Raw genomic sequence first — 8,176 nt, forward strand, 5'->3', positions numbered from 1 at the left:
GAATCATTATTTAGCTCCTGTTTGTCAACCATTCTTCAAAAACTCTTCTTCTTTTTTTCTAAAACTTATTTTCAACCCATTTAACCATACATTTTTCAAAAAAGAATTATTCCAAAACTAATTTCCCTAAAAAAAAAAAAAAAAGAAACCTCTTTTAATGATCATCAAACAAGGCTTAAGTTGTTGAATACTCTCAGTGAAAATAGTTATCGGCGGACTCCCGACAGCTTGGCTGAATAGTCATCCAAGTTAAGCGTCGAAATTAATTATTCTCTTTATTAAGGAACCAGATCACTTTTATGTTTGATAAAACTCTGTTGCAATATTCAAGGAGTATCATACAAAATATCACGATTATCAGTTGGAAAATCAAAAAGCAGTGTAAGAAATAAAGCGCTGGTATTGCCTCACTTCCTTTCACCTTGAGGTCAGAGATTATCTGCTTCTATATAGAATGGAACTTTTTGACTATGACTAGGCTGAGAGTCTAATTTTTGTTGAGGAAATAGATATCTTAGTTAAAGATTCTTAAAATCCTCTTCATAAGAAATAGATCTTTCTGTCCTGTTCACTTCCACTTTACACCTAAAAATTTTGAAATAAGTTTTTTTGTGCATGCTTCTTGTGAATCATGCCAACGGATAGTTTTTGGGCCATGCACATTTGGAAACATGTTCCTTCCTTTCAAAATAAAAAAGCTACAAGGAATTTTTTTTTTTTTTGGTCTTGGCATTTTGTTGGTACCTCCACAGCTCCACTTGAGATTTATCTAATACTTTTCAAAATCTACACAAAAAAAAAAAAAAAAAAAAAAAAAGAAGGATTTAGCTCGTCTAACAATTATTTAATTAGAAACTCTTTTATTTTTGTACACATTTTTAATAACATATTTATATAATAAAATCTTTTGTACATAAATCCAAAATTTTTCCTACTTTTTAACTATGCATTCTAGTAAAAATCACTATTCAAAATATTATTTTTGAGAAAAAATGGCCATCAGACGACGTCTAGTGAAACCATCTATTGTTACCAAAAAATAAATAAATAGAAAACTGTATATGTAAGAATTCACATGCTATGTATCATTACTCATTTTTACTATATTAAAAAAGAGTTAAATACGGATGGAATAATCCTAAAAAACGAGTTGTCTAACGTGGGATGAGAACTGTTACATAAAATGCCTATGATAGACTATGCCTATGAATAACTTTATTCCATAATTTATTAACCTTTGACAACTCGACAAATCGTATGGAGATTTTATTTTTTTTTTTATTTTTTTTTTGGAGTATAGCACATTAATTAAACAAGCCGTAAAAGCAAATGTTTGAGAAAGAATTCAAAGAGTTTTTGACAAAATTTACTCGTACATATATGAATGCATTAATGAAATTCGTTTTCTTGGCTCAAAATCATCTCGTTCGTTCTTGAATGCATTTTTAGAGTAAACACATTTTTTGTCACTAAACTTTTAGATAAATTTCATTTGAGTTATTTAAGTTGAATTTGGTACAATCAAATGGAAATTACCAATCTATGAGTTTACGTTAATAAAATAATGTCAAACTTTTACTTGTCCATCACTCATTATTCTCGATTAATGCTATTCAATACCGCACGCCAAAGACCAATTTAGTTGATAACTATATGTCAATAAATTATAAATTTACTTAAATGTAATGTCACGAGATTTATTTAACTGAGCTAATGAAATGTGATCGTCTAGAATTGTACTCGAACGTCATTGATATTAGATGTTATTATTCTTATTATTCTTTGATGCATATTTGACGTGTCACTACAAACCACACAATTTCCCACCTCAAAAAAACTGTAAGAGTGCGTTTGATTGTAAGCATAGAATTTGTATGAAAAAAAAGTAAATTCTAGATAATCCAATTGGTTTGAACTTATTTGCATGGAAGTTGTCAATTAAATATGTTTGATTGATTTAATTTTCAATCTAGAAAATATTATATTTGTCCATTTTTTATTGGTAGGTAGATAGATGAGAGATAGTGAATTCGCTGAAAAATAAAATCATATTCCTCCTAAAGAAGATATTTTTCTTGATTTTAAGGAAAATATGGTCACGCGATCAAAAGTAAGAAAATATTTTTTATAGAAAAAAATATCAACCAAACAATACAAAAGTAAAGATTTAGATGAATAAAATACATTTTTCATAAGTAATATTGACAATCAAATGCACCCTAAAAATACCTTCTGAAAAACGTATCACGTTTTTCAGACTTCAAAGATAAAGCATCTATTGAAGAAGAGGCTAGCCACTCTAAAGAAAACAACACTGCAGATTATATTGTAACTATAAATAAGTAGCAGAAAACTTGGTGTAGTAATTTTGTTTACTAATACGCTTGAATTATATACTTTTGACACTAAGGCCCCGTTTGATTGCACGAAATTTTTCATGGAACTTGGAATTCGAATTCCAACTTCCACTTTTGGCCTGTTTGATTGACAAAATTTTCCAGGGAATTGATTTTCCATGAATTTCTAGGTACAACACCTTAAAGCGTGATTTTCCCCCTTTTTTTTCCTTGGGGGAAGGTGGTTTTTGGTTTTCCCCCTTTTTTTTTTTTTTTTTTGCTTTTTTTTTTTTTTTTAATTGTTGGCAATGGGAACAAATTTTAGGAATAATTGTAAAAGAGGATATCCCTGAAATTGACAATTTTCACGTAAAACAAAGTCAAACGAACATCAAAAAATACTTTTACTTCAACATTTTCCACGTGAAAAATTTATACAATCAAACACAATAATTTACAATTTCCATGAAAACAATTTCTAGGTAATTCAATTCCTTGGAATTCATTTTCTTTCCATGTAATTTTCCTACTTGTAATCAAACGCACCCTAAGGGAAATTGTGCATATAGTGGCAACAAGCCTACACCCTGTCAATGGGGGGAATGACAACATAGTAGTCTAACATTTATTTTATGACATGACCAAATAAAATAGTCAATTTTGCCCGAAAATAAATGAGTTGCTTGATTGCAACAAAGTGAAGTAACGAAAAATGCAATTTAAGCCTAAATATTACGGGAACTAATATAAGCTTTTTTTAAAAACATGCTTATAAGCACCTTATAAACTTAGGTAAACATACTCGAATCCTTGGGAAACAGTACATAATTCTAGTCTTGATGAGCCTGGACATTCTTAAAGCAACCAAACATGCAGAAAATAGGGATCAAGACTCAAGAGTCAAGGCTTCAGTTGAGCATGGATCTTGCGTTTTCTATTCAAAGAAATAGAAAGTGATCAAGCTTACAAGACAACTGACATAATGGGACTTAAACATAACTATCGATCACTCGGTAAAATGCAAATGTAAAGAAAACTAAAAGAAAAACAAAATTCGAAGTAAAAAGGACCAGAAAGGAGATGATTGTCGATTTTATAGTTTCTGTAGTCAAAAAATACCAATGGCTAAAGGAAACTTTCTTTCAACAAGGGAGGAAGCCAAAAATTGTTGCGAAACTAGGTTTATAGATCCTATAGTACAAACCATCAAAATCGAATTTAAAGATAATTTAGAATATACTTTCATGTTGCATCATTCCTGCCCAACTGAAAAGAACTCAACTACGATGATGTGTAATCTAAACGGATAAATCGTTTTTGTCGCATAATCTAAACGGATAAATCGTTCTCAATCTCCTCAATCCATGGGATTTTGCAATCACTTATCCAAATGATATTCAACTCTACCCGACCTCATTTTCTGTGGAATTTCTTAAATACCCATCCTTGCAGAGTAGGTGTAAGGATTCAAATTCCTAAGCACAGCTAATGAGGCAGTGATATTGTTTACAGAGTTTGAGTAGGGTCGGCTATGGCAGTGGCAGTGAGGTAAGGGAGGTGAAAGAATCCTTACTGGAGAGGGGGCACCATGCCGAGACGCCACCTCGATGGTGGCCCACCACACCCACTGAGGTGGCACATCCTGATAGGGAAGATTCTCTCGAGGTAAGGTGGTGGATGAAGCAGTAGGCGCAGACATGTGAATGATGTTGCACTGTCAGTCTGTCATCAAGGTTGTCAAATTATTAGGAATTTTGCTGCATTGCTGGATTTTTTTTTTTTGCCCGAATGGTTGACATCCTTTCAATTGCTGTGGGTCCCGCGTAAATAAAATATCCAACAAAAAAAAAGTGGGCCCTGCCATTATGTGAGTTGGTCACCCCCTCTGTCAAAAAAATTCGATCACTATAACTGAATTGAATTATTAGCGTCTTCGAGAGCATTAGAGCAAACCAAAAGACTTAAGAGTGTGATGTCTATATATAAACATAAAAATAACCAAACGAGAGAATACCATCATCTTGGGGTAAAATAACTCCTGCTCTGTGAACTCATAGGGGAATTTCATGTTGATCACTAACTTAGCCAGAATCAATGAAGGTAACTTTTGCTGCTGGATTGAATCAATTAATGGGTTTTTGGCAGCTGAAGTGACGGAGTTCTTACAATTGTACTTTGCTGACATTATTTAGTTCCTTTTCTATTTGTTCATTTCGTTTGTATGGCTTATTTCCTTTTCTAGTTCTGTGTCTTACGTACCACATTTGTATGGAGTAGAACTTGAGTTTTTGTTTGATTTGTTAAACAAATTGATTTGGATTAATTTTCCAATTCATATTATCAATTTTAGCTACTATATTTGAGAATCTAAGGTTTCTTCATCTACTGTGATGATCTTGTTCACTTCACTACATCATTGAATGATCTAATGAATTAGAACCACGCTGGACGTCGGGGGCGCCTGGCCCGACACAGACGCACCAATTCAGCGCCCAAGAAGATTTGTTCAATAAATTATCCAACAAAGCTACACACACAGAAAAATTCTCTGTAGAAATAATACAGAATACACACATGTAGGGATGAATGAGTTATTTTTTGCAATATTTTAATTCACATGGGACCATTTGTAAAGTTTCTGTAAACGATTTTTCTCTACAACCGGATTTTTCCTAAATTATCACATCCCGTACCGTAATGTTGTCTATGCACATTAACATGTACACCTACACAAAGACAGGTACACATTTAAAAATAAAGGAATCAGCAAGTTTATCATAAACAACAGAAATTGCAACGCAAACTAAACATTCATAATTCTGTCTGATGCAAATTCATTCAAGTAGATAATAAGAATGAAAGATACTTCAGTCAATACCAGACAAAATCTAGATTAGCAGCTGGAGTTTGCAGCAATCCATAACAAGTTCTTAATAAAATTGCAGAAAATTTCACTCATTACAAGGAATCCCTAGACTAACAACTAATTGCAAAGGAAACATAAGAATTTGAATTCAAACCGAATATGAAACAGATAATGTTAAATTACAGAATGATCTAGTAACTAAAATATTAGAGCATCTGCAAAGGACTATATGTTTATAAAGAGCGTCTTAGGCATAATAGAAAGCATTTTTAAATTTAGAGAGTAATTTTTTTATACACTCCAACAAGTTTTCTATTTTGATTCTTTATTTTGTTTTTTCCAATAAACATTAAGGCTTTGTTTGTCTACTATTCTATCATGTTATTTTTTCTACAGTACTCATTTTCAACCACATATTCTTTATTAAAATAATATTACACGTAAATAAAAAAAATTTCATTCTTTTCAACCACACATTTCAACATCAGCCACTATTCCATAATATATTATTCACAAATAATGGGGCACAAACAAACACTTAATAATTTCTCACATGTTTTATTTAAATATATGTATTTTTATATATTAATGACCAATCAAGTCAAATGTAGAGTATTGAAATTTGTAATGTTTAAATGCAATCGTTGTATATTAAAAATAGAGAGTGAGTTTGGTTCTCTAAATTTGGAGAGTCAAACATACTCTCTACTTTAAAAAGTTAAAATAGAGAATCTCTTAGAGCTCGTTTTTAAGCAATGACTCTCTAGAATAGATAATATTTTGTATTTAAAAAGTCTTTTGAATATGATCTATAATGACTACACTACTTCGTGAACAATAGCAAGAGTAGCTTTTATGGCGACTATATTTTCCTCAAGTCTAATTTGTCTTGCTGCTTGCACCAGCAAATCTGCAGAATTTAAGATACAGCTTATGGGTTATTCTGAGAACTTCGTTTCTCATTTCCAGAATGCATATTCCCACTGACATAGTAGCCTTTTACTGATCAATGTAAAGGATTCAGCTTTTTCCTTGAGAAAAATGCTTTTCAAGAAATAGTAGTAAAGTTCTCCTCTTGAAATATTTTTTACCTTGGAACTGGAGAAACTAGAATCAACAAGCAGCCTTCTAGTGCTTAATAAAGATTAAAGAATAAAATCACTTGTCCAGAGTTAAAAATCGGGGAGTAAAGAGACAAATTGATAAGTGAAAAAATGATTAGATGTTTTTGTTTTAATTTTTCAAATTGTTGAATCATGCGTCGACACGTATCCTGTCTGGATTTGAATCTAGATTTGAGTTTGGATGTGTAGCATGATTGAAAACTAAATTCTGTTCTCGTACAAATTGCAAACTTTGACGGGTCGATGAAAAACAACTGAACTATGTTCCTCAAACCTTTCGTATTGGTCAAATTGGTCCTCAAACTATTCTAAACGTTGTTTGGGTCCTCCAGCTATTTTCCTCACTTAGTTTAGTCCTCCAAGTTTTCGGATTCGTGAATCCTCTCCTCAAACTATTATAAATGTTAATTTGTTCCTTCAGTTTTTATAATAGGAAAATGTCGTCTTCTTAACTATTTTGATTAGATAATCTGATCGTCCAAAAATTTAGGTTCACTAATTTCGTCCTCAACGTTTTTAGAATCGTTAATTTGGTCCTCAAATTATTCCAAACATTAATTTCACTCTCCAACTACTCAGATAAGCTAACTTGGTCCTCTATGTTTCAGATTCATCAATCCGATCCTCAAACAATTCCAAAAAGTATTTTGGTCCTCCAGTTTTCAAATTCATCAATTTCTTGGTCAAACTATTGCAAAATATTAATTTGGTCCAACTATTCCACTAAGTGAATTGGTCCTCCAATTGATCAAATTCTTTTGTTTAATCATCTTAGTTTTCTTATTCGTCAATTCTTCCTCAAACTATTCCAAAACATTAAATTGGACATCCAATTTTCAGATTCATCAATTCTGTTCCCAACTATTCAAAAAGATAATTTGGTCCAGTAAGTTCTCAATTAAGTTAAATTAGTCCTCACCTATTTTTATTAATTAATGTAATCCTCCTCTTTTTTTGATTAACTAATTTGGTCCTCAAAACTATTCAGATAAGTTAATTTTATTCTCCATGTTTTCGAATTCACCAATTTCATCCTCGACCTATTCCTAAATGTTAATATAGTCCTCCAATGATGCTACTCAATTTATAATTTGATCCTCTAATTATTCAAATACATCAATTATGTAATCAAACTATTACTGAATGTTAATTTGGTCCTCCAACGATTCAGATAAGGTAATTCGATCCTCCAATTATTCAGATTCATCAATTCAATCCCCAATGTTTTCAATTTGTTCCTTCAATTCTTTGGATTCGTTAATTTAGTTCCCCAAACTATTCCACAACATTACCCAAACTATTCCAAAACATTAATTTGGTCCTCTAACTATTCTGCTAAGTTGATTTGGTCCTCCAAATAATATAGCAAGTGGTTTTGGTCCTCCAGTTATTCAGATTCATTAATGTTCTACAATTTTTTCAATTCATTCATGAATTTTTTCCTCAAACTATTCCAAAACGTCCATTTGATCTCCTAGTTTGAAATTCATCAATTTGTTCTTCTTAACTATTCCCAAACGTTAATTTGATCCTCGAACTATTAAAATATGTTATTTTGGTTCTCCAATTATTCAGATTGGTTAATGTTGTCCTAGTTTATCAGAATCATCAATTTGGTCCTCAATCTAAGATTCTTTAATTCGGTCCTCAATATAATTTAGTCCTCTAAGATTTCCGTTTCATCGATTTGGTCCTCAAACTATTCCAAAACATTAATTTGATCCTCCAACTATTGCATCTGGTCGTTATCATCCAGCTCCTTTTTTTATGCATCATTTCCAACCAAGGATGTTGGTTCTCCATCTATTAAGATGCATTTTTTGGTCCAACAACTGAGATGCATTATCTTG

This window comes from Olea europaea, chromosome 4 (assembly GCF_002742605.1).
Source record: "Olea europaea var. sylvestris chromosome 4, O_europaea_v1, whole genome shotgun sequence".
Taxonomy (NCBI): domain Eukaryota; kingdom Viridiplantae; phylum Streptophyta; class Magnoliopsida; order Lamiales; family Oleaceae; genus Olea; species Olea europaea.